The following is a 27,820-nucleotide window of genomic DNA, read 5'->3' as shown; positions in this document are numbered from 1 at the left end:
AGCATGCACTTACTTGGGTGACTACAATTTACCTCTACTTGAGTTTTATTCTGAAGGAACTGTGATTTTACTTGGGAAACACACTTTGGCGCTGAAGTGCATACTGGATTTGAGCCCGAAGTAAACCCGAATCTGCACATCCAGGCTTCATTTCGGTGCCGCACGTACTACAGCCAAAGCCTGCACTTCGGCTGAAGTACGTGCGGCACAGAAATGAAGCCTGGATGTGCAGCTTCATGCTTATTTCGGGCTAGGTCCCTCAAATTAAGTTAATCGGTTGGGTGTATAGACAAAAGTCTTATCAAGCCATTCCTGCCATCTCAGTCAGTTACCATACTAAAATCATTCCCAGAAGCTTGATACTTACCGATGAACAGTGCCAAACTCTTTATAATACTTAAAAAAATAAAACAAGAAAAACATTTTTATATTTTGGCACTGAGGGGACAATCTTTCTAAAAATCATTATGGCATTAAATTAGTTAAGAAAAAAAAATGTGGCCAGGCAAAATCATGTTTTGTAATAAAATGTGTAATATACCTTCGGGGTGAGGTGACTTGAGCTGGTTGAGTGGAGTTGCGGGGGGATGGCAAATTAAAAAATTAGAAGACTCATCTTATTGCACACCGTAAATGAAAACGCCATAAGGTGGTCTAGTGTATAAATGATTTTTTCCTATTTTCCCCAGCATGGCCTCACAGCAACACGTTTTTTCCACATGTAGTGACATTTCTCGACACGGAATGACGCTCTGCCCTTTTCAAAAAGTCGTCCTGAGCAGATGACATAATTATGCAGCATCGCTGTGCTGACTTTAGCCGCATTAGAAGACTTAATATGCGGCACGTAGTCTGACCGCCGTGCTCTCCCGTCTATATATCCACTCTGCGTGCGCTCATCCTCGGCAGGTTATCTTTGAAGCCATTAAGGGGAATATTGGGTTGGCGGGGCCGTGGTGGTGGGTAGTTGTCTGTCTCCCCCACGTGACTGCATTTTAGCACTCACACTGTACTCGTGTTCATTTGTCAGATGAAGTGGACATGCTCCACTTTTCGCCGGCTCCTTTAATGCTGACCTCGAGGTTAATTGGCCGTAAAAGATCTGATCGTGGTGATGATATAATAGTTAAGCCACTCTGATTACTCATATATTGCATAATTCTGCGTTTCATCATATCAATGAAAAACGATCGCGGCAAGGGTTTGGTGAAATTCATGGCCACGCTCGAAAGGGGATTCATACTGCTGCCATCTTCCTGCGTTTCATCTTCGGCCATGTTGAGTTATGTTTTTGAGTTACTTGCCTTGCACCAAGAGCGCCTATACATCGTTGTCTGTTAAAGCTCTCTATAAAAAAACAAGCACAGAATGTAGTTTGATATTTTTATAGTACATCTGCACAAGTTGGAGTTCAATCTTTTTAAGCATTCACAAGATGGTACCGTAGATGCCCGGAATACCATTTTAATCCATTCTTTGTTGGGCTCCTGAGGTGAAATTGTTGTATGGCGGGGAAAAGAAACCCATGCCAATTAGCTAATGGCTCCAAACACCGCGGTGACCCAGGTGGAAACATTAAAATAACAAAATAGTATGAAGTGAGTGACTTATGTGTAATATATGCATATGATTGAATAACAATAACCATTTTATCGTAAAGAAAAACCAAAGTGTATTTGCCCTTGGTGTGATGTCATGAGCTGGTCCAGTGGAGTAGCAGGTTGATGCAGAGGGGGGAGAAGACGGCCTATTTAAATTATAACTGATTTTAAGATCTTCCCTTAGATATAAACCAATAGCAAAGTTGCATTTTATATCTTGTTGATCAATTGGATTAATCATCTTCTAGACGTAACTCTCATTAGTACTGCAGAGTTTGAATTATGTCTTTATTTTAGAATGCAAATAATTTGTTTTTGATGTCATATGGAAAATGCCATAACAAGGTTCTGAAAAAATATCATATTCCACATCGTACATTTAAAATATTGGAAGCTTATGGACACTTTATCCTGAATGTATACCTGATTTAAGGGATGTTTTGATTCCATGCTATTTTCAATTTTGTGTAAACAATCAACATGAGCTGCTTCTTCTAATTTACTGAATAGAAACTTAATTTGAATATTTAGTAATATAGAATTGACTAAAGGTCTTGCAGACTTCAACATGCTTCATAATTAAAGACCGCTCGCTTTTTCATTAAATTTCGTCATTTTTTTTACCGGCAATAACAATGGTTCATTTCCAAGTGAACAAATTCCTCTTGTTCTCTAATTAACATTAATTAATTTAGTTTTGAAGTCTGTGACAATTATGTCTTTGCCAACCCATAAGCAATTGATGTATTTTTCCTCTGCACACGCGTTTGTTGTGGTGACTTGCGTAAAATCTTTGTGGGCACGTTTTGTTTTGACGGGCTACTTTCAAATTGGGGAACTCTCCAAAGACGTCATTATTAAGAAAATGGCATTTTTGACAGACCCATGTTCCTGGTGTATAAAATGTAAACGATGTAAACAATTTTTGGGGTTTAAATTGAAAGTACTGACATATTCAACTTGCTACGGTAATTTGTGTGGCAGTGAAAAATGTGATACAGTAGTAAATGTTGGAAGATTCATGTTTCAGTCAAATGGTATTGTGTTGCATTGACCTTTTAGCCAGTTTATAAATAGCGTTTTCCTGTAGTTAAGCATTTAAAAGCGTTTTAAAGCCTTTCCATTGACATGGCTTTACCGCATGCCACAAACGGGAAGTGGTTGCAATGGACAATTTTCACTTCTCTAGTTACATGCACACACAAATACCACACTCGCATTCTATTTTTTTGTAATTCACTGTAATCCCTCGCTACTTGACACTTATACCGCCTCAAGGCATTGGGTGTTGAAAACTATTTAAACATTAAAATAAATAAACAAATTCAAGCTTTGCTGCTTGTGTACGGTTACGGCCACTGAAGTGATCCATTACTCTTTTACACATATTGCTGTGAGCAGGGGGCTGCAGAGACAGTTTTTTTCGGGCCTGGTGGGTTTTTTTTTCACCATTATATCTGTCTGAAATGAACTGCACTCGTGTGGCTGTGCCCCAATATCCCTAATATCATATTGCTGGGTGTGGGGACTTACAGAAAGAATTTTAGTCTGGAGGGGTTGCATTGTAGCCTGCCTAAAATAATGTGCATGGTTGTGGTTGGGATTCATTCTCCCTCGTCGAGTATTGAGAACTACACTGTTTTGGCCGCGATCCATTATCCAGTCGACAGTTGATGTGAGCGGGGGCGTGGAGGGCAAATTTGTATGCTGTGTGGTGGCCCTTTTTTCGTATTATTTCCAGGTAAATTGAATAGCACTTGTGCGGCCGTGATCCATTATCCCTGGTTGACTATTGCTGTTAGCGGAAGTCTGCAATGTGGGTCCTAAAATTGAGGGTTGGTGGTGGCTACCTTGCAGATTTTTGGATATCGCAGGGTGTTGTAGGCCACATTAACCGCGATAAAAAAGTAATACAAAATCACATGAAACACACATTTATTATTGTAAACTGTGCTAATACAGTGATCAAATTTTAAGGGGAAAATTGCTTTCAGACAACCACGCAATAGCTTTTTTATGAAGACAATAAAGCAAGAATTCGCCAATATTCTGTGTGCTTTAATACTGAAGCATCTCGCCCTAAAATGAGACTATAAATTGCGTGGCTAAGACTCCCCTGTTGTCAGATATGACTTATAAAGTCATCTATCTGGACAGATTGCCTTGTGGTTAACTTTTTTGGTCCTCACTTTTCTCTATTCCCCTTAAATCTGTGCAGTTGTTGCTCTTTGATGCTCTGAAAATGGCTTCTTTAAATATCAGTTTAAAATTCAGAATAGGTACCTTTCCCAAGATCAGCAATGGAACAGAAGTTAAGGCAGTGTGTTTTAAATGCCTGGCAAAGGCAGCGTTAAGTAAAATCTAAATTACTTGCTATTCCAGTTTTAAACCCAGCACTCAAGTTCTTTTTTTTTTTTTTTTTTTTACCTGTACCTTTACACAACCATCCATTTTTTTGCACCGCTTATCCTCACTAGGGTTTATCTTTTGGCAATGGGCAAGGGAAACCCTGAACTGGTCAGTCACAGGCTAACAGAGACTGACAACTCACTTTTTCATTTGCTCTCCATATTGGACCGGCCAATTAATGCATGCTTTTGGAATGTGGGTGGAAACTGGAATGCCCGGAGGAAAACCATGCAGGCACGGGGAGAACATGCAAAATTCCACATGGGTAGGCTGGACTAGCTGGGATTGAACACTGGAACGCCACACTGTGGGGCTGCGCGCTAAACCACTTTGTTGTCTATTGTATTTCTAATACAATGACAAATATTTTTGTCATTGTATTGACAACATATGCTGTGCATTCCACAGTATTGAATTGCGTAATTGTCAACCGTGAGTCACTAGATTGTGATAAAGTAAAGCCAAAACTTACAGCGAAAAGTGGTATTTTGGGGGGAGGATTATAAGTATGAAAATAAAGGTCAAAAAGTTTTAAAAAATGAATATAAAGGTCAATCCTAAAAGGTCATATCTGAATTTCTATCAGTTAAAATTATTGTACACTTCACACTCTACATTTACTAGTGTGGGATAATTTGTGTGTCCGTGTGTGTGTGTGTGTCCGTGTGTGTGTCCGTCCATTATAATAAGATCCAAACAAAAATACGAGATATTTTAAGTAAGCTGAAACCAAATCAAATTCCTTTGTGGCGAATACATTGTTTACAGTCATGTTTTAATGAACCACTTAGCCAAATAGTGTGCATAAATATTTCTTTTAAAATACCTTTATCCTAAGAAGCAGACAGGCACAACTGTAAACTTAAGAAACTAGCGTATTTATAGTCAACTACTCACAACCAAAATAAGTTAAATGCACGTCTCAGGCTTGCCTTTATGTCAAAACTTCCCCAGGACTGTGCATGCCTAAAGGAACAGCATTGACATTATAATGTTGTCTATTCAAGGCACAGCATGCTTAAGACCAGGGAAATCTGCACTATTAGCCCAAAAACTTTTTCTTTTCTAAACATGATTAAGTATTTTAGCCCCCCAAAAATCATATAAAATATTAAAAAAACATGTACGTTGATCGCAATGCGAATGTTTGTTGCAGTTGGGTGTGTCTAAACATTTATTTTAAAATACCTTGTTGTTGAATCTGAGCACCAGAAGCAGAAAAGCACGACTGTAAACAGGGGCCGCTCGGACAGGCCACTGACAAATTGGGAGCCCGGGTCTTCGTGGCACAAAATCATTAGATCACCTGACGGTTGACAAAGCTGATTTGCGGCGGAGTGCGTAATGGCAGAAGTGATGGCGGTGCCCGGGAAGGGAAACGGAATCCCGTTTGGGCGTCAGGCGACTGGTGAGGCGAGTGGCGGCCATGCTGTTGGAGGTAAATGGATGTTGGCAGTAGCTAAAGGGAGGTGGAAGCCTGTTACCATCTGGTAATGAGGCACAGGTGCAACGTGTGGATAGAGGGGGGACTGACTGAAGGGGAGAAAGGATTAATGGAAAATAATTTTTACTCGACACATACCTCCCTTTTGTAGGAGTTCTTGAGCAACCGGCGCAAAACCGTAGGCAGCCTGGGGAGAAATCTTAAGTTGCTCTCTTCCTCTTATCCTTTGTTGCTCTCTGTTTCATTTGCATCTATTTTGAGCGCTGGTTAAAGAGTCATGAGTGCAAGGCATCCAAAACAGGGGTGACATTGACGACGTTTACATGCAGTAGTCAGAAGTCAGATTTTGTAAAGCAATTTGAATGCATTGTTAACATGTTTAAAGACAAACAAATAACAGTCTGCAAGTATTCAGATTTCAAGGAGAAAGCGGGAGCGACATCATTTTGCAAATAAATGTTGGTTCCGCATTTATCTTTTGACCTTAAAAAAATGATAATTTCAGCCACTTCACTTAATTCAAATTCAACCAAGTATCATGATTGTTTCGTCTGTGCTTCAAAAGTCACCTACATTGCTGCATCCCGTGTGTTTGCAAAGTGCGTTCTTATGTGAAAGCATTTACTTACATTATATATGGATGGATACAACTAAGGCATATAGTTGGATATGCCCATGGTATTTCCCTCGTGTGGGCAAAAAATAAAATTGGAACGTAAATTAACTAATAGATTTTTAGACAACTAAGTTGAAGATCACTTTTGACAGTTCTAAAATAAATACAGGAGTCTACCTCGCGGATTTCGCCTATCACAGGTTCTTTTCAGATAGTGACCCCGTGATAAACAAGAGTTAACTTTATTATCCCCGTACTACAATTCCAGAATGCTTTGCGGTAAAAAAGTATCCAATATGTAGGCGCGCAATCAATCAATCTGATAACTTGAATGTATATTGTACAAAAGTCAATTCCATTGAAGTTGGGAAAAAGTTTAAAATGTCAGTAAAATTAGAATAGAATGACTTGCAAACCTTTTCTAACCCATATTTAAATGAATACACCACAAAGACAAGATTATCCATGTTCAAACTCATAAACTTTATTTCCATAAGCAAATAATGATAAACTTAGAATTTTATAATTGCAACAAGTGCCAAAGTAGTTGGGAAAGGGGCTTCTTCACCATTGTGTTACATCACCTTTCCTTTTAATAACACTCAATAAACGTTTAGGAAGTGAGGAGACTAGTTGTTGAATCGTTGATAGTGGAATCCTTTCCCATTCTTGCTTTATGTACAGCTTCAGCTGTTCAACAGTCCGGGGTCTCCTTTGTCTTATTCTGCGCTTTATAATGCGCCACACATTTTCAATGGGAGACAGGTCAGGACTGCAGGCAGGCCAGTCAAGCACCCGCACCCTCTTACTACGAAGCCACGCTGTCGTGAGACGTGCAGTGTGTGGCTTGGCATTATCCTGCTGGAAGAAGCAAGGGCGCCCATGGTAAAGATTCTGTTTGGATGGCAACATACTTTGTTCCAAAACCTGAATGTACTTTTCTGCATTAATGGTGCCTTCACAGATGTGCAGGTTACCCATTCCTTGGCCACTCATGCACCCCCATACCATCACAGATGCTGGCTTTTGCACTTTGCGTGCATAACAGTCTGGGTGGTTCTGTTCTTCTTTGGACCGGAGGACACGACGTCCACAATTTCCAAACACAATTTGGAAAACTGACTCATCAGACCACAGAACACTTTTCCACTTTGTATCAGTCCATTTTAGATGGGCTCGGGCCCAGAGAACCCTGCGGCGTTTCTGGATGTTGTTGATGAATGGCTTACGCTTTGCAACATAAAGTTTTAACCCACACTTACGGATATAGCGTCGAACTGTATTGACTGACAGTGGTTTTCCAAAGTGTTCCTGAGCCCATGTGGTGATGTCCTTTACACATTGATGTCGGTTCTTAATGCAGTACCGCTTGAGGGCTCGGAGGTCACGGGCATTCAATAATGGTTTACGGCCATGCCGTTTACGCACAGTGATTTCTCCAGATTCCCTGAACCTTTTCACAATATTATGGACTGTAGATGATGATATCCCTAAATTCCTTGCAATTGTACTTTGAGGAATGTTGTTTTTAAACTGTTCAACAATTTGCTCACGCAGTTGTTCACAAAGAGGTGAACCTCGCCCCATCCTTGCATGTGAATGACTTAGCTTGTTCGGGTCTCCCTTTTTTATACCCAGTAACAACTCTCACCTGTTGCTAATTCATCTGTTCACCTGCAAATAGTTGGTTGATTTCCATTCATCCACTTTCTGAGTAGTTATTGACACCTGTCCCAACTATTTTGGCACGTGTTGCTGTCATCAAATTACAGAGTTGATGATTTTCTCCCAAAACAATAAAGTTTATGAGTGAAGACAATAAATATGTTGTCTTTGCTGTGCATTCATTTAAATATGGGTTGAAAAGAATTTGCAATTTACTTGGATCAATTTTTATTTGCAATTAACACACTTTCCCAACTTCATTGGAATTGAGTTTTGTAAAATACAAAGACTAACAAAAACAAAGCAATCAAAATCTGAAAAACTTTATCTAATTTCTGTGTGTGTTTACATTGCATTACATCATTGCACCACTGGCAACAGTCTGTCCAATTGGATTATTGCCTGCACGTAAACGTAGCCATCGACTAGGAGCACAACCGATTGTAGATCATCGTCTGCTTGCGCTTCATTTGCTCGTCAAACACTTGCCAATGATTGAGCAGACGCCCAAAACTTGGATGACCTACACTTGGAGAACTTCATTTATCCAGCCATATTTTGCTCTGAAAATTAGTCGGAGACGAGAAAATTGATTAAGGAAGGCCGAGGGGGGTAATGTCAGGTGTGACATTGAGATGAGGAAAGGTGAAGCAGGTTGCCAAAGCAGACCGTGTTAAGGTGAAGGAAATCAATCACGCGTGCACCTGGATGGCGGCAGCAGATAAATGCTTGTTGCCACCGGCAACAGGGAGGAAGAAGACGCTCTTTTAGCTGTTTTTATTTGTCGTGTATGCGATATGGATCATTGGATAAATTGTAATTGCCGTATTAATTTTTTAACGTACCCTAAGGGTGAAATTGGTTTCACTATTATAGAACTCAAAATCAGTTTTTCACTTTTTTCCCTATGATCAATTATTTCCTAAGACAACAAGGCATTAACCTCAATCAGTTATTGACTGCTATACACGTCAAGCCGTCATTTTTCCATTCAAGTGCAGTAAATTGGCCGGTAAATTTGATTTAAATAATGTCTCAGAAGATGACTGTGCTGCCTTCTTGTATTTATTGATCATGACGATCGATTGCCTTCAGATGTGTGCTTGCGTTGAATGAAGCATTAGATCAGAAGAGCGATTGATTTTCTTTTCTTTTTTTTCCCCCAGTACACACAATCAATTGTCATCTACGCCTGTATATCTAGAAAAACAACCAGTCTTGTTGGGGTTTCTCAGTCTTCCTTTTTGATGCCAATAGTGTGTGATTTGTTTATGTATTGATATCGTTTACAAAATGCCTTTAGTTTTCGGTTAGTTAGTGTGTAAAGGGAAAAGTCTGAAGCACAATGTAGAGCGCTTTGGGAGGTCTTCATTGACTTAAAAAGTGCTATATAAATGCAGACCATTTACAGTAATCTGTTCTGTAACCACCCACATTAAGTAAACTACTCTGGTACATTACCATTATATATATATGCACATTTGCTTTTCTTTTATTGTATCCTTGTTTTGGACTTCTTTTATAAACATTTGTTTACTGGGATTGCAAATAAAATGTCATTATGTTAATGACTATTAAGACGATTTTAAATCACAAAATAATTAATAAAGAAAAAAAAAATCAGTGATGCACTAAGAAAGCAAGAGTTGAACTGCATCATGGCAAGGGAACATTGAAAAATGCATTTCTCATCCAGCGATGAAGTGTAATATTTGCCCTTCCTTTAGTAAGCATATTTTGAGCCAAAATTGGTCTAATGAATTGTGGCCAAAACAGGTGCACCCTTTCATATGAATGTAAAACATGGCACGGCGCTCTTTTGTATCATTGAGCAAATATTTTCCAAGGTCACGCTGCATTGTTCTTTCCAAGCAGCAAGTGTGTGGCAAAGGCCAGATGAAACAAGAGGTGAAAACAGGATACGGGTGTACCGCAAGAAAACAGTTTACACTATCCGGTTTCGCCGAAACACCAGCACAATCCCATCTCTGTCCTTTTGCTAGCTTAGCGCCCACTGCGAGAGGTTAGCATCAACTGCTCTGCTTCTTTCCCTTTCATTTGCTGCCAAATGACAAAGTCCACCCTGCCGCGGGGTCAGCTGATTCAGCGCTAGGTGATCGGTGTGCGATCATCTTCTCTCTTCGGGTGCCTGAGGTTTACACCAGGGGGGATTGTCTGGTACCTCTCGCTTGCTACCTGACCAGGGATGAGTAAACACAGGAGAAACTCTCAGGCTGCTGCGTGACCCTTCTGACTGCCCCTGTGGGGTTGTTTTTTTACCATTGTATTTGGCCAAGACAAGCTTAGCAGGGGATGAGGGATAGAGTGCTCATTCATTCATTGCAAACACACACTTGCGCTCGTACACATGCACACACACCTCCCTTCAGTGGTCTTTCATCTTTGCCCTCACAGGCTTCTCTTGTTCTTCCAGCATAGCTGCAGAGAAAAGCGGCGAGTGACTTGAGTTTGAGAGAGGATGGATGCAAGGAAAGGCACGAGAAATGGGCTTTCAAAAGGGGGAGAAGAATAAGAACTACGTTTGAAAAAATCGGACACACCATTCTGCATGTAATTTTGTGGAGCTTCAGATTCAGATTCAGATTCAGATCTACTTTATTGTCATTCTAGTACACGTGTATACAGAACGAAATGTCGATGGATCTGACTCCCACAGTTTCCCTCAGTGTCCTTCAGTGTACAGATATAAATAAAGCTGTATTGTGTTATTTACCATAGTGCCGATAGTGCAAGAAGAGACGCTAACCAGATGTGCAAGATGGGCAGTCAGGTTAACAAGTCAGGTACACAGTACCATTATATTGTAAACAATAACACTGTAAGTAATGACACTGTAAGTAACAATAGTGCAGAGATCAAATGTGCAAGGAGTGGCAAGCTATAAAAAAACTGCCACTAGTGCAAAAGTCAAATTAGCAGCCGTTTAGATTTAAGTTAACTATATGTTAGATTGACCATTTAACAGTCTAATGGCCAGGGGGACTAGACTATTGCGGAGCCTGGTGGTCCTGCACCGCACACTGCAGTACCTCTTCCCAGAGGCTAGCAGAGTGAATAGTCCATGATGGGGGTGAGAGGGGTCCCCGGTAATGTTCTTAGCATGGGATAAGCAGCGCTTCTGGCCAATGTCCTGAATGGAGGGAAGTGTAGTCCCGATTATTTTCTCCGCTGTCCTCGTTACCCTCCTCACACTACCCCAGTCGGTAGCGCTGCAGCCTCCACACCACACAGAGATACAGCTGGTCAGGATACTCTCTATGGTGCCCCTGTAGAAAGTGATGAGGGATGGTGGGGGCAGGTGGGCTCTCCTCATCCTCCGCAGGAAGTACAGGCGCTGCTGTGCCCTCTTAACCAGAGATGCAGTGTTCACGGACCAGGTGAGTTTGTTTGTGATGTGCACCCCTAGGAACTTGATACTGCTGACAACAGCCTTGTTGTTGATGCAAAGTGGGGCATGGTCTTGCCTAGACGCCAAGGCGTCAAGTGACTTAAGTTCGAGAGAGGAAGGATGCAAAGGAACGGAAGAAAGATGGGCTGCCAAAAGAGGGGAATTCATCAGGACTACGTCAGAGTTATAAAATAAAGTAAACGAAACCGAGGCCCAACCCATTCTGCACGACAATTAAAGCGCACCGGATTACAAAACGCACCCACAACAATAATGTTTTGTTATATTGTCAATAACATTGTTTTCAACGGAAATCAAACCCAGAACACGGCAGTAAGAGTGCTGACACTTTATCACTCCGTTTGATATGTATACTTATGGAAAAGAGTTTGTATAGTATTTTGTTGAAAGACTTGGTTTTCTTTTCGCATCTTCTAGCAGCATTATTAACGCACAGGTGAAGAAGTGGATGGACTGTTTAACCAGAATGGGTTTTACCAGAATGCCCTATGCAAATAATTGTTTCTGGAACAGTTGGTAAAAATAGTGTGTTGGTGGTGGTCGTGTGTTAAAGTGTTGCCACCTTCCGCTAAGACCGCATGGGTTGGTTGTCAGTTACAAGATACTCCATTGTTCAAATGGACAGGTGGGTGACAATTGACCCATTTTGCGTCAAATGTGGACTGATCCATTACTTCCTGGGTTGTTACAAAAAACTCTAGTTGGTCAATTTTAAATATTTAACTTAAAAGTTAAGTTCAATCATTAATTTCAATCAACTCGCTCCCAAATTGGGATCATTTTCTGTAAGACAGCACAGCAAACGAGGCTGATATAATCAAGTTTTGGGTCGAACCCATTTTTGAGCCACGTGTTTTTGCTTTTATCAGCTTTTTTCTTCCTGAAAACATCCAATAGAAGAGACATAATTCTTGATTTTCTCGACAAATGTGGATAATTTGATTTGTTTACAGTGAAATCTTACTTGAAATCTTGCAATTTATCAAGACCAATTGATAAAGACCAATTAGAAGGCAAAACATCATTATTTTGCCTTCTAATTGGTTAAACAGTCTCTCTGCTTTCTTTCCACATCAGTGACCAAAATTACTATTTACAAGTGCAATAGTGATTTTAAAAAAGTCAATACCGTTCATTTCTTTGTTTAGCAAATGATTGTGCTTGTCAAAAATGTATGCTGCATTGTTTCTATATACTGTAAATAAATAATTACATTTATTTGTTCCCCTCAGGGAATTTCATTTTCACAAACATTACCTGGGGGTACAGTCAGTGCTGTCGCAGCAGTGTGTGTCCCAAATGACTTATTTACAGCACCTGATGTTCCCAAGCAGTCTCCCATCCAAGTACTAACCAGGCCAGACTCTGCTTAGCTTCCTGAGATTGGGTGTTCTCAGAGTTGTATAGCCATAAACAGTTCAATGGCTGTAAACAGGTCGCAGGTGTATAATATAGAGTATCGTAGAATTACTGTAAAAAAAAAATAAATACAGATTTCTATATGATGAATTTCGCCCATAACGGGTTCTTTTTGGAACGTAACTCCCGCAATAAACAAGGGTTTACTGCATCACATTAAACAATGGTACAGCCCCATTTATAGTGGAAAACATCACAGATTTTAAGTCAACTGTTGAGCCTTTTTGACATTTGTTGCTAAACAAACCAGCAGCACATTAGACAAAATAGTGATAGTGAGTATTTTTTTCCAGACTAATTCTTATTATGAAGAGAGCTGAAATGAGTTATTTGTATTCTGCTGTCCAACAAGTGGTAAATACACCCCTCCTCAAAAATCAAAGTACTATAAGAGACAGTCTGCTGTTGTGGGCTAATTGCGTCGTCCTCAACTCCACGCCTCCCCTCCGTATGGTTCCACTCTTCCTCCTCGCATCCCTCTATCTCTCTCCCTGCTTCCCTGGGGCTTGCCTCGGTGGGTAGGTTCCAGTCTGTCTGTTTGCTGATGACTCCACTCGGAGCAGATGTGATGCTCAGCAGCTGTTGCTTTGCAGACTGCTCACAACATCACGCCCCCTCTTCACAATCTCACTCTGCCTCCCATCCAATACCTTCTCATTTATCTGAGCGCCGCTTTGTTCCTCTTGCCATGCGCTCGCTCAGCCGTAAATTGCCGACTTTAAATTCTATTCCCAGATCTGCTATTTTGTTATCTTTGATTAGCCGCTCCAATTTGTGTCCACTTGCTGAGCTTTCTGATTCTGCGGTAAAAGATTCCAAGGCGTATCGCCATTTTCCTTTGTTTTATTTTTCTTTCCTAGGCGTGACAATAAGTGTGGGATATTTTTGTTTGCCTGTCTTATAAAGGCTGATTCTGAAGTTATAATCTAGTTAGAAATGCTGACTGGCTAATGGCAGGTTTGTGAAGGGTATTGTTTCCCTGTTAGTTTGGCAGAACCAGTTGGGTGAATACTGCTTGTTTGTTTTGATAGCATTTATCCACACACTGAGTGACGCTGTGCTATAGTAAGAAAATTATTGGCCTTTCCTCATCCTTCTATTTTATAGTATGTCTTTACGTGTTTAGAATAGAGCTGTCGTGTACATTGTTCACGGCAAGATTAGACGTGCCACTCCAGAGTAAACATGGAATAAAATAGTTTCATTAAAAAAAAAAACAGGATAACTAAACTATTAGAAAGGATAGGCCTGTATACTGGCCTAAGTGGTAAGTGCATGTGAAAACTATTGCAACGACATTAGCAGCAACATTGTGCAAAAACAAGAAAAATGCACTAAATATAAATATACATTTTTCTTTTGTGCTTATTAAGGGTAATGATTGCCCTGGGTAACAAATGGTTTCTGAGCCTGTTATTCCTTATTTTGAGGGACCTGTACTGTCAGGGGCTGCAGGTCAAAAAGGTGGTGACCCGGGCACAAAGACTCTATGCTAATGTCTGCAATGTCCTCAGAATGGGCCAAAAGCAACTGATGAGTTTTTGGGCTTGTTGATGACTTTCTGTAAGGTTTTTTTAGTCTGCCCACCCAGTGAATGTTACCGTGCTGCAACTAGAATATTAGTTGCCTTTCTTTCTTTGCTTATTATGTTATTATTTGTTTTTATGTAGTTAATTTGGATTATATTGTTCATGATAACAGCAGAAGCTGGAGGCACTCTTGGTTACTTGTGTATTGATCACTGGCTAGCTGTGGGATATACCACCCAGAAAAACTAGAAGATATAGAAAAGATGTTAAAAAGACGTTAACGTTCCATCCGTAAGACCTCTTTGTGAGAGTGAAAAGTTAATCCTGAAATAACGTCTTTCAAGACGTTAAACAATTAATAAGATGACAAGGTTCAGTCAGAAGGACTTATTTGTTTGAAATGTAAACCTTAAGAAAAAAACCCATATTTTCCAAGACGTTCAGAAGACAACTTTTTGGGGCTAAATTTGGACCACTTAAGGCGAGGTAAACAAGACCTAATTCTTGACGTTCGTTTTTGGACTACTTATGTTTAAACGGACCAGACCATTTGAGGCCAAAATCCAACGTCCAATAACTAAACAAGTTCCAACTGCAGCATAACATTCAATAAACTAAACAAAAAAAAAGGGATTGGGATTTATTCAAATTGCTTGCGTGGGTTTTAGAGTCTGACTGTAATTTTGAAGAAACTCACTAGTGTTTCTTGAAAGTTTTTGTGTTTTTTTTTTTTTTGGGTTATGCCTCCTTATACAACGCCTACTAGACTGACTGTACAGTATGAGTATTTCTTGCCCAAGATTTGCAGTTGATGTTTTTCTCTGTGGTGAAAGATGTGTGCAGTTTGGTCATTTAATGCAAGCTCTCCACCCACGTAATAGTTGGATAAAGTCAATTGGTCCGCGAGCAACCCGCGCAGCAGTGACCCACGCTTAATGCAGCTTCTGCCAAAGAAGCAAGTTAGAACGTTTTAGTTTTCAGTTTTTAATTATTCATCTGTCTTGTCTTTACCAACAGACAGTGATCGTGAATTGGAATTTTCAAGTATAACTGTACACTAGACCCCCAACATTCAAGATTACTCAGTTCGGAGGGATGGCAAAGTGTAGTTGCAGTATGGCGGGGGTTAGAAATGTAATTAAGTACCCTAGATAAGAGCACTAAAATAAGAAAATGCTATATAGTAAAGTCTAATGTGTAATATGCATGTATATGATTGGATAACATTATGAACACACGTGTAAAGGAAAAATAACATTTTATCTGTGTGATGTGAACTGAGCTGGTCGAGTGGAGTAGCAGGTTGATGCAGAGGGAAAAGGAGACAGCAGACTTAGAACTAAGATTTTGCTGAGTGTGAACCGGGCGTTTAAATCAAAATCTGTATACATGTGCAGGAGTACTTGCCATTTTTTTGTTTTATTTCAATGATCCTTCAAAATAAAACAACTTTTGTCTCTTTTGATGAAGTGGGAGATGAATGGGAATTGGACCGTCACATATTCCTATTACCCTTGTCAAAAGGGTTCATTGATACCATCTTGACAAGTTTTTGTGTCACTTTTAATAATCTTTAAAAGCTATAATATACATATTTAGCAAAGCTCTGGTGCCGTTTGACAAGCATTCTTAACTGGCATAGCAATAAAATGCTTAGCCTGAAAGCAATAAATGGAATGCCATAAAACCTGACAATTATTCACACGATTGACAGTAATAGTGCCTCTTGGGATAATTTCAGCCTGGTTGGCCTGATCTGGAGCCATAGTAATTGAACCAAGCTAAATTGAAGCTGCTTTCATGCAACCGACTTGAAGTTCAACTCATTCAAAATATCAGACATGTCCTGCCTTATTCCCTCATCTTAGTTTTGTGCAATACCCCCAAGGTGTATGTATGTGTCGTGCCTCCTTGCCAATCACTGAAACGCAGTGTGGATCGACAGAGTTAAATATTTTGTTGGCTTATACTGTGTACCAAAGTATATGTACTTCACACCCTTTTCACCTTATTATCCCTGATCTATTTTAATGCCTGATTTCTTGATAATCACAAGCTCCATCTCATAGTTATCATTTTGCTACTCCCTTTATCATCCCTGCAAGTCTTGGACCTATAGTAAATAAATACATAAATAAATTTGGTTGGCTTAAAAAAGCCCCTGGAGGTAACTCTTTTGTTACTGGTTGTGTCTGTGAACTGAGATCATTCCTGTGAATACCTGCTTTTGGCAGTCGCCCAAGTCTTGCATACAAAATGATGTTTAACCACTTCTGTCAAATCTTATCTGCTCTGATTCGCTCATGAAGCCTGTAATTGCACCGCTTGGATCCCTCGTCGATCTGGATTTACAACTTTTAAGGTATCATGATCATAAATACAACTTTGCTATTTAACAGGTGTCAAATGTTCAAGCCGTGAGAATGTTTACGGTCTTTTTTTGCAACTTTTATACGCTTGCCTCTGACTTTTGTGAGGATGGCCGGTGAACTGAGCCCACTCCCGATAGGTGCCTCTCGACAGATTAGACGGGCAAGCATTTGGTGAAGGAGACTGTGGAAGATCCTGGCAGGGGGGAACGTACGTCACTTTGAGGTGAGGCGTTCGCGGACTGGCGGTTCGTCTCTAATTGGTAGCGTTGCCTCCGCCACCGCCTTCGCTGGAAAGCGCGGCCTCTGATCCCTGGGAAATCTGGGATCAGCATGGCAGATCCGAGCGCTAATCAGCAAACGCACTCCACTCTCGGGAACGTCAACCTCACTCTACGCTCCGGAGGCGGGCATGTCTGGGCTCTCGGGATTTTAACCGCACCAGAAATCCCTTAATGGGAAATCTCAACGTGCAGTCTCATTTGTGATGGGTGAGATTAAAAGTCAGTGCTGGTGTTTGCGCATCCCAGGCGCATGACTGAAACTCAGATAAGAGATATCGAGCGCCACTTTGCCCTCGTTCTGCTTTCGGGTGATAAGATGGTGGCTCTGGCTGCACTTTACCCCCCTGCCTCCCTTCAATTGGGACTATTTGTGGTGGCATACGGCACGGGATATTCATAAGGGGTAATCATCACTCATTCCTGGTTCCCCTTTGAGGGCTGCGCTAATTAGCCGGCGTCTGTGATTAGTTGGCTTGTGTTTGATCTGCTTCACTCGTCTGACTCTCTTTAGAAAGGCTGCCTGCCGGTGCTGTGATTTGGCGGCGAGGTGCACTGAATATGTACACACACGGATTTGAAAGCACTCACTCTGCAGGCAGAATTCTGCAGCCTTTTGGAGACTCTAGGTGGCCTCTGACATGAGCTGCCTATCGTACATCAGGCACAAACATGCCAGCTTGATGCTCCAGAATTTAAAGTACTTAGGCACAAGAAGCAAAAAGTGTGCACCTGGTAATACTCGTACTTAATTTGCTTTTCCTAGCCTGGCAGTAAACATTTTAGACAAAATATTTTCCAAGTCTTAGTTGGTCAAAGGATGGTCATGTGCTTCATGCTTGTCCTTGAACTAATAAGGGAATAGTCGTCATAAAATATTTCTATATTTTGTTAGTATTTATTATATGTAACATACGCGTATAATGTCAAAAAACATTCTTGATGAATATACACATAAAAATACATTTAAAGGAAAAATGACATTTTATCTACTGTACGTGTGACCTTACTTGAGCTGGTACAGTTGAGTTAGTTTGTTGATGCAGAGTGGGAAAATATAAAAAATAAACTGATTTTAAAATTTCTTCTTGGAAGGATTGTCGTACCCTTAGGCTTGCTTTAATTGCCTCTTTATTGATAATTGTCCCGGTAGTCATCGTTTACGGCCATATTTCTTAGGAGGGTAACAATTTGTGTGTCTTCTTATTTCTCGGTAAAGCACAGGCTTCATTCCTTTAGTTATTAAGGGAGGGACAAAAAATCAATTCATTTACATATCATAATTTTACTTTCAGTTTCTTCCCGGAATCAATTTTTGTGACGTCATATGTAAAAATGCGGTAAATCCAGGGCTGTCTCGAATATGACATATCCGTCTAATTGTGAATATGAACAAAATTCTTGAATATTATTACTGTTTACTGTTGTTACGTTTTTTTGTTTTGTTTTAAAAGCCCAAGAACTTCAAGAAAAGAGACATTTGTCTTCTGCTGTTAGCTGCATTCACTTTGGATGTGTTAATCTTAAAACATGAAGCAAATCAAAGAGACATTTATTTGCTCTCCTGTTCTCTTCACTTTAATTGTGTGTTGAAATTAGAGTATTTTCTCATCCGGGCTCCTCATTTTTGAACTTGATTACTGAAAAGTTGAGTCAAAGACCTTACGACCGGTTACCTCACCGGTGCATTGTTCCTCGAAATGTTTTAACCTAACAGGTTGAAACCACACACTGTGGCATTTCTTATGATAAAAGGAACATGTTAAGTTAATGATTTCTTGATTATTCTTGACTTGAAATTTTTTGACCATTACATAGCAAATCTTTATTAAGGTGTTCAGTATTAATATTAAGCCAATATTATCATAATAGCATATAACGGGGATTTTTTGACTGACTGATGTGCATCATTCATGTCTTTTTGTCCCAGAAGTTGTATGATTTTAGTTGTTTTTTTTTAAGAAATAAAATTGAATCACAATCAACTATATCAAATACCAATACTTAAAGAATCACAATTATCGAGAATTTGTGATATAAGTCGAATCGGCACCTTAGTATCGTGATAAAATCAAATCGTGACCAAATCATGATCAATACTTATCATGCGTTTGGTCCTCTCTTTAGCATCAACGCAAACCTAGGCACTCCTAGCGTATAAATACAGTACGAAAATGTTGTCTTTGAGTGTATTTTCATGATACCATGACAATCCAATTGAAGACTATTTTATGTGTTCGACCAATAGCGCTAGAGCATTTTATAGTGTTTGGGCGCAGGAAATATTTTGTCGTCGTATTGTGCGGAAAGTGACTTGAAAACATTGTAAGGAAGGGATGCCGTTTCCCGTGGGTCTACCACTCTTGATAGCCAGTTATGAAGGTCTTTGGTAAAAATCTGTTTTGTGAAGACTGATTCTGAAATCATTACAGCTTGTCAAAAGCACTCCCTAGGTAAAACAATGAATGATAAAAGAAAATGGAAAAAGTATACTGTATAGCACAACATTCTAAGTATTGGTCTTTTACAAAATGAGTCTTTCAATTTCAATTCGGGTGAGGGGTGGGGATAGACTTTTATGAAAAGCACAGGCGTGTGTGAAAGCCTGATCTTCAGTCCCTGATCCAGCAATTTTACATAACTGAGCATAAGGGGCTTGCGTCTATTTTCAGTTTTTGGTAACGATCAAGGCACTTGTATTAAAAAAAAAAAAAAAAAAAAGCATTATTATTTCAATTTTTGTTCCAGTGTTCAGGCAGTCTGCCACAGTAGGCGGAAATATCATTTTGATTTGTTTTGACAGCCAACAAGAGTTTGAAACCCATTCCGCTAACATGCGCAGACCTCGTGGAACCCAAACAAGCAGCGTGATCACTTAACTCTTTGGATTTGGTGATTAAGTTATACAGCATAGTTTAATTTCAGATTCTAAAGTTGCGTAATGTACGCCTAGCTTAAGGAAACAATAGTGTGGCTCGTGAGCAAGGTGGGGATTTACTTAACCCCAACCCTAAGCGATTACAACCAAAGATGGCAGAATCATGAACGTAATTAAATCTGTACAAATCCCCTTTTTTTCCGTGGCAAAAGTACCAGCTTGGGGAGGGGGAGGTCTCCCTGCAGTGTTTTAATGTGGCACCAATAGGAGGATTTGTTTGCTGTGTGTGTGACAGAGCGCTGTCTAATTACACAGACGCTGTGTTATTGAAGGGTCCTTGAAGCTGGCTAGTCGTGCATGGCGGGGGCCGCAGGGAGAAGGTGGTGGGGGGCCACCCCCGTTCATAGGACCTTCTAGCTATCACTCACCTCACAATCATTTTCTTGTAACACTGCCTTAAGGGACTTGGTGGTAAACAAAAGCCCGGTTAACTCGGTGTAATGATGTGTTGGCTGAGAATTGTTCTTAGAGATAAGGGTGAATGGTGTTTGCTAAGCTTTCTACCTATATAAAAATCTACCTGTGCGGGTTGCATGCTATTTTAATTGTCTATCAGGTTATCCCTTGCATATTTTTAGAGTAGTGCGGTCCCCCGCTATAACTTAGTTCACTTTTCACGGTTTTGCCACTTTACTGACTTGTATTGTGCATTTTGTTCTTTATTGAGATTGCCTAAATGGTCTCTTATCCTCTATACCTTTGAATAGTATACAGAAAGTACTACTTTTACTTTCTGTAACATGTGTATATGATTGAACACATTACAAATGAATGTACATTCAAGAAAAAATGAATTTTTGGTGTGGTGTCATGAGCTGGTTGAGTGGAGTAGCGGGTGGATGCAGGGGGTGGAGGAGATGGCGATGGCAGATTAAAAATGATGACAGTATTGTCATGCCCTTAGATTTAAGTTTACACTGAACTGAAGCAGAAATGTGTTGTGATTAATCAAAGCCAACTGTGATGCTATAATAGCAGGTTTAAGCATGTTTTCATAGACCACTTTCAAATCATTTTCTCAATTATTGCCCACCTGGTGCTTTTTTGACAAAAATGGGTTATCTAGACCAGTTTTGCAGTTTTAAACTAATGACAAACATGTCCTGCTTTCACTTATTTTGTTTGCTACGGAATTAAGTTTTTGATAAGTGATACTAAAAACACCCAAAACCAAATAGCTGCATTCCCTCCTTCATCTCAGTAAATATTACCAAAAACCCATCCACCCCCCACCCCCTATGAGAAAATCCTGTATTATCCACCCACATTTAACATACGCTCTGTCAGCCCCTGTTAGCAGCAGTAGTCAGTTGGGGATAATGGATCGCAGCTGCACAGTGCTGTTCATTTTAGCCGGGAATGACAAAAAATGGCTGCCATCGATGACATAAATATGCTATCGCTGCACTTGCTCTCAATAGTTACTTGGGAGGATGGATTGCGGCAACATTGCAAAAAAAGGAAACAAAAGTGCAGTTTATTGTAGGAGGTGCACAAATGTATGCTTCATGGGACCAAACTAAACAATTGCTCCCTGCTCTCAGCAATGGTTGACCAGGGAAAACAGATTGTGGCCAAAAGTCACACTTAATTTAGGTAGTCCACAATGACACGTCTCATGGCTAAAGTGCCTTCTGCAGGTCCACGCAGCAATATGTAATTGGGGATAATAGATCACGGCCCCACGAGTGCAGTCCACTCCTGTTGGAAAGCTTGGCAAAAAAAGAGCTGTTCGGCTCTACAAAAAATCACTCTGCTGGCCCCTGTTAGCATATATGCAAACTCCGGATTACTCATCAAAAGGACTCATGCTTACAAGTTGATTTCTCAGGGACATATTTATTTTCTCCCCTGCTGCGAAAATGCTACAGTCCATTTATAGTGGATGCAACTGTTGTATCGTTCCATATTTAGTGCAAGTCTATGCTACGCAGAACTATTTATTCGAAAAAAATATGCGACGAAAGAACACAACAGTAAACTGGCTGAACAGATAGCCAAGTGAGAAAAAACAGGCAGAGGACTGTGTTCCCCCCTCCATCTTCTAATCTACAGTGCAGAAGAGTGATGAAGAGCAAGGGTGTTTGATAAGGATCACCTTGTCTTCTTACGGACTATTAACATTAACTTTGATGCTTCCCCGTGGGGAAGAAACGACATGTTGGAGTCATCTTATCTTATCACCTGTCTGGAGGAATACAACCAAATATACTAAATGATAAAACGAGACGAACGGGGGAGACACTAAATACAGTTCAGACCCTGAGTGCAACTGCCGTATAAAAAAAAGGCTCGTAAAAAAATAAAGGGTAAAACAGTAACAGGCTATAAAAAAGAACAAGGAAAAGCAAAGGCGCTAGTTTGTCCTCAAAGTAACTTTGAGTTGTGTCCTCGTTTATTCATCTTGGTGAGAGGAGAAACGGCGTTTTTGGGTTTCATTACGGTAAAAAGTCTTCAAGGTTGTTAAAATGCCATATTGTCTTACTGAAAACGAGTAGGAATAAATGTGCCAGCTGCCTAATTGGAAATCATTTACTTTTTTTAAGAGGGGTGATCTCCTGTAATCCCTCGCTACTTCACGGCCTCAGTGAAAGCAAACGGGCTAGTTTGTCCTCAAAGTAACGTTTAGTTGTGTTTTTGTTTATTCATCTTGGTGAGAGGAGAGATGGCATTTTTAAAATATACCACATTGACTTACTGAAAACAAGTGGGAATAAATGTGCCAGCTGCTTATTTTGAAATCAGCTACGTTTTATAAACAGAGTTTATCTGCTGTAATCCCTTAATACTTCACAGCCTCAGTGCATTGTTAGTTGAATAATATTACATGATCCATTATCTTTGATCGCATATTGCCGGGAGCGGGGTCCGACAGAGCGCGTTTTTGTCAGCCCTTTTGGCTTTTTTGGTTTTCTATACTCAAAAAAAGGGAACTCCACTCGTATGGCTGCGACTTATTACACCTGATTGCCTTTTGCTGTGAGTAAAGACTGGCAGAACACACTTTTGTCAGGTAGGGCGCCTTTTTTTCCGCCTATTTATAAGCCGCTCTAAAAAATCGAAAACGTTTCAGTGTTCTCGTTTGCCCGCGTCCTAGACGCATAATTTTTGCTGAGGACGCATAGTGTTGAATCAACGTGCGTCCCCGGGACGCAACTTTTTTGACACAAAATTGACATTATTACCCAATTACTTTTTTTTTTTTTTTAACAAAGATTTATCGCACTCAAAACTTTTCGTCAGGCATATCTGCCATTGTTGTTTTGGTCTCGCGGTTCGAGATTTCGTCTGCACGCCGATCTTGGCAAACGAGATTTCGTTGCTTCGATATTACGTCATTGTTCTGGTGCTTGTCGTCGAGTGAAGGTTAAGTATGCCTCAGAAAAAACAGTATTAGGTAAAAATCAACACAAAATTGGTCATTTGCCCGAGGATGGCTGGGATGGGCTCCAGCACCCCCGCGACCCTACTGAGGATAAGCGGTGCAGAGAATGAATGAATGAATGGTCTGACTATTGAGCATGCTAATGTTTTTCCTTGCATGCATAATAAGTTAATGAAGAGCAGTTGTTTGAAACATAATCTTGCTTGCTCATTCTTACCTTCGCACACACATAAAAGCTTGCAACGCACACTCATCGGTAATTCAATCCAGCTGCTTGTCGCTGGATGTTGCGACAGACGGCTTCATCAGTTTATGACGCTACTTTGCTAACGTTGGTGCGGTTGTTTACTTGTTGTGCTCGACCTTCTGTCTTGCATATGGCTGCCGTTGAATCCGCCGCCCGCTGTGTGATCCCCTAGTCCGACAATGCTTAATGCATCCATTTACATGACCCGACCGCTGTTTTGTTTTTAATCCTTTAATGTGATGTAGAAACGCGATGGGTCCTGCTTGTCTTGTCAGTCTATAAATGAATGACTGCAGTATGTTTACATGCGAGCATAATCTGATTGGAAATGGAATATTAGGTTTCTGGAGCAATAGAATAGATGGTAAATGCAGGGTTTTTACTGGAGCTTGAAATCCTTAAAAATGCTTTAATTCTAATGTTTTTGAGGATTGAAAAGTGCTTTCTTCTTGGGTGAAGTGCTTAAGTATGAATGCTTAAAAATGTTGACATGTTTAACTATTTTGTTAAAAATACGCCAACGTTAAAATGGCTTCTCTTTGCCATTGCATTTTTTGTTCCCTTGTGATTAACGTCAGCTGTCATTAGTGTGACATTGTCCTATAAAGCATCATCACACCCAAGAGGAGAGGTGTATGCTACACCTAAACCAGAGGCGTGTTCAGGAGAGTGAGTGATTGCTATCGCGAGCTATCGCTAGCTTCTGAACGGCCAGTGATTATTGAGCGCTCGCGTGCCCGAGTAATCACGGGAGAAAGACCGCTTACTTTGATTTCCAACATGGCGTCGACAGTGCAGAAGATGGAGGATCTCACCCTGACGAGTGCTGTTGGCGATGTAATATATCGTCTTACATTGCCTGGTAATGTTTGTGAACAATGCAAGACAGGTATGACCCTTCCACTGCGTTTAGGATAACCTTAACTGTGTCAATATGCGAAATGTCGCTCATATCAGCCAACTCGCTCAAAGCAAGCTGTAGAACGAAATCCATTGTACTGTCGTCGGCCATTTTGGATCAGTAAGGCAATCACAGTGAGCGATTACAAAACGTTCAGCAGTGCGCGGCAAGCGATTATCAAGAGACTACATGTCTGATCACTCTCCTGAACACGCCTCAGGGCACTATGTAATGCAAGGGTGTCCAAATTTTTCAGAAAGTGGGCCAGACTTGGCAAGCAGAAAATGTGTGAGGGCCTACTATTCAGCCTGTCATTCTTTGAACCGTCTTTAATAAATTCACCCTCCGTAAAATGTTTGCAGTGCTTGGCGATCAGCATCGCGACCTTGTAACTCGCCTTCGTAGTTTTTTCATTTGACTTGCATGGTCTCGTGAAAAAGTGCTGCTGTGCCGTTACAACAGCTTCCAGTTGCTTCACAAATAACAAAACAATATATAGCAAGTATTAAATTGGATTGTCTTTATTACCATTTGTAGTCGGCATGTTTGGTCTGGTAGCGCCTCTTGATGTTGTATTCTTTGAAAACAGCCAAAGTCTCTTGGCAAATTCGGCAGGTCTAGTTGTTTCAGATTTCAGTGGAAAATGTACTCCAATTTCCACTTGTTTTTGAAGCGGTGGCCCTTACAGTCAACTTTCCTTGTTGCCATGTCAGAAGTTGGTTTGGCTAAAGTTCTCACAGAAAGCCAAGGGCAAGTAGGCCAAAGGGCTTTTGAGTTTGGCCCGCTAAACAAAAGGTTAACTAAGAACAGGATATATCTTTTCTGATGCATTGCCAGTGTATCGAGATTCTCATGAGCAGATACAAACATTTTTTTCCTTTTTTCCTCCTGGCCCGGTCACCTATCTATTTTTTTTTTTTAACTTAATCCACCCCGCAAATTTCAACTCTAGCTTGCATGTGTTTAGCCAAAAAGCTTACATTTACCCTATATATGGATGGATACAACTGTGACATTCACTATATAACACTAATATAGATGGATACTTGAGGGCAAAAAAGCCCTAAAATGTCATGGACAAATCTACCAATACACATGACGCTTTTTAGCGAATAAATTGGAGTTTGCTTTTATTCTTTGTCCCTGTACTAATCTAGTCCCACAGTGCTTTGTGGCACAAAACCTAAAGGAAACGGCGAGTGCGGATTATGCGAATACATACATGTGGTACTAATCTGAATACTCGTTCATTTGGCCTTTACAAGACTGATAATAGTCAGTTTCCTATCTGATTATATAGCCTGCAAGTAAACTTATTCAGTGATGTAATTGACATTGATGGCTGCCAAACGTGTCTTTACACAAAGGATTTTGAAAGCCAAGCTTTACAGATTTTTAATGATTGCTTTTGTGTACTTCAAATCAGGAGCACCTGTTTGTAATATACAACAAAGTGAAATGTCATATTCAATTGAAAATGCCAGAGCCTCTTTATTGATTATTGTGCCTGGCTTTACATCAGGTATGTCAAACTGTTTGGGTCTGGGTCTTGACTTTCTACCAAAACGTTCTACCCTGTCAAGATGTCCTACCCTGTCGAGGTAGTTAAGTAATAAAAAAAACAACTGTATTTCTAAGCAGTAAAAGAGTCAAATAAGACTAAATATAGACGGAAATCTTAAGTACTCTCCACTTTATACTGAATGTTTCACCGCTTTTAAAGGCTTGTATGATAGATAAAAACTTGCTGTGCACACTGGGTATTGGATGGCTGTATTGATCGGTAGGAAAGAACTTTGGAACACTGGTTCAGTGAAAGAATGTAAACTCAAACTTTTTAGCTTACTGTAGTTTTTTCAATTACTGGTTTTAAAATAATTAAAAAAAAAATTGTAGTGGTGGATGGCCAATAAAATTAGACTACATCAGATCGAACTACGTACTAGACTGGGTCTAATGAAGCTGAGAGACTATCCTTAACAGCCCCCTTGTAGCCAGAGGGAGGATTGGGTTTAAATTTATTTAAGAGACCATAACTGTAGAAATGATCTAAAGATTCACTTTTTTGACATACTCGGAAATTTATGGCGCGTATGATCAAATCAATGGCCTGGGACCGGCCCACAAGCCATATGAATGTCATGCCCGCTTTACCTCATCAGAATACTGGCAGTCAATAATCCAATAAAAAGCCGTATATTGCATGTAAACCTTCCCAATGATACGTTTACTGTTGACCAATGGCAATGGATCATGTTGCTGGACTTCCCGGGGAGGGAGCAGCTGGGGAATGACTCATATCACACTACTCCCAGGTGGTGCAAAGGTGAGCCAAGAAAAAAAAAAACCTCTAGAAACTCTCACAGCTGTGTTTAGTTCCCGAGGCGGCGTTGTCATAGAATTCCTTTAAAGGGGCGATGCCATTTAATTTCTTCCCAAAAACCCTCCAAATATCCACTGACACCCTGCCAGAATCTTTAAAATAGGACGTATAATCACATTATGCTAACACGCCGACAGGATGGATGTGTACAAATATACACAAAGTGATTGATCACCCCCCCCCCACACACACACACATTTGTCGAATTACCTGGCACTGTTTTCCAATTGTGTACTTGTGACATTGCCTTTAATTCATGACTGTGTTTGACGTGCGCGCACAAAAACACTCACCGGTGTGTAAAAGATCTTTTGGCAAGCTTCATGCCGGACCTGATAAAAAAGCGCAAAGCCTCCACATGAATAATGGAGGCTCCATGGAGAGGCTGAACCCAAGCCCCCACGCGCCCCCATCCCATTCCCCAGATCGCTGTGAACTGTGCTCGTACAAAAGCCTTACATTGATTTTCACATTTCATTCCTCTGCTCTTTCCTTGCAGTATGTCCAAGAACTTGATCTACAACAAAGTTTTGTATGAAATTCCTTCTCTAAAGATTTTTGGAGTACTTTTTTTTCAGGCCAGGCTTTGTTCAGAAATGATTTTGCAGTGATGGAAGGAAAAAGTAATTAAAGAATTTTCCAAAGTTTGTGTTAGATAGCTCAAGAATAAACTTTTAAATTGATGTATCCCAGATAAAAACACTAGAATAGCAAAACAATACATAGCAAGTATTAAATTGAATTGTCTTTATTATTACCATTGATCTCAATGTTATAAAAAAATTGTATGCAACATGGCACTCCAGGATAAGCATGTAATAAAGATTTAAAAGAACAATAATATGAAAAGACGTTCAGCATCAATATGTTTAAGTATTTACAACGTAGTGTTTAGAGACTGGCCTAAGTTATTACAATAGGTGCTATGATTTTTATTTTAAGGAATAGTGCAGTAGTGCAACAAAGCGTAGTGCAATATCACTTAGCAGTGATATATAAATATTCTGTATATACATGCAAGTGGAAAAAAAAATGGTTCCTTGGTGTGATGTGACATGTGCTGGTAGAGTGGAGTTAGTAGGTGGATGCAGAGAGGGGAGGTGACGGCAGATAAAATAGATTTTAAAACTTAAATGACTTTGTTGCTTCAATTGCCTCCCCATATTCCTTAGTGGGGTTAGGGAATTGTATGCCTTTTTATGT

The 27,820-nt window shown here is 40.2% G+C and overlaps 1 protein-coding gene and 1 pseudogene across 2 annotated transcripts in view; one reads left to right on the top strand and one right to left on the bottom strand.

Annotated features, from left to right (window-relative positions):
- The window catches only part of LOC148372175 (poliovirus receptor homolog), a 234,246-nt gene that overhangs the window by 38,080 nt on the left and 168,346 nt on the right, over positions 1-27,820 (top strand). The gene's annotated exons all lie outside the window — the stretch shown is intronic.
- LOC148372179 (5S ribosomal RNA) lies at positions 12,471-12,580 on the bottom strand (annotated as a pseudogene).

Source organism: Urocampus carinirostris, chromosome 2 (genome assembly GCF_059441175.1).
Source record: "Urocampus carinirostris isolate Australia breed hairy pipefish chromosome 2, RoL_Ucar_1.0, whole genome shotgun sequence".
NCBI classification, from domain to species: Eukaryota; Metazoa; Chordata; class Actinopteri; order Syngnathiformes; family Syngnathidae; genus Urocampus; species Urocampus carinirostris.
This window is presented reverse-complemented; position numbering and strand designations above follow the sequence as displayed.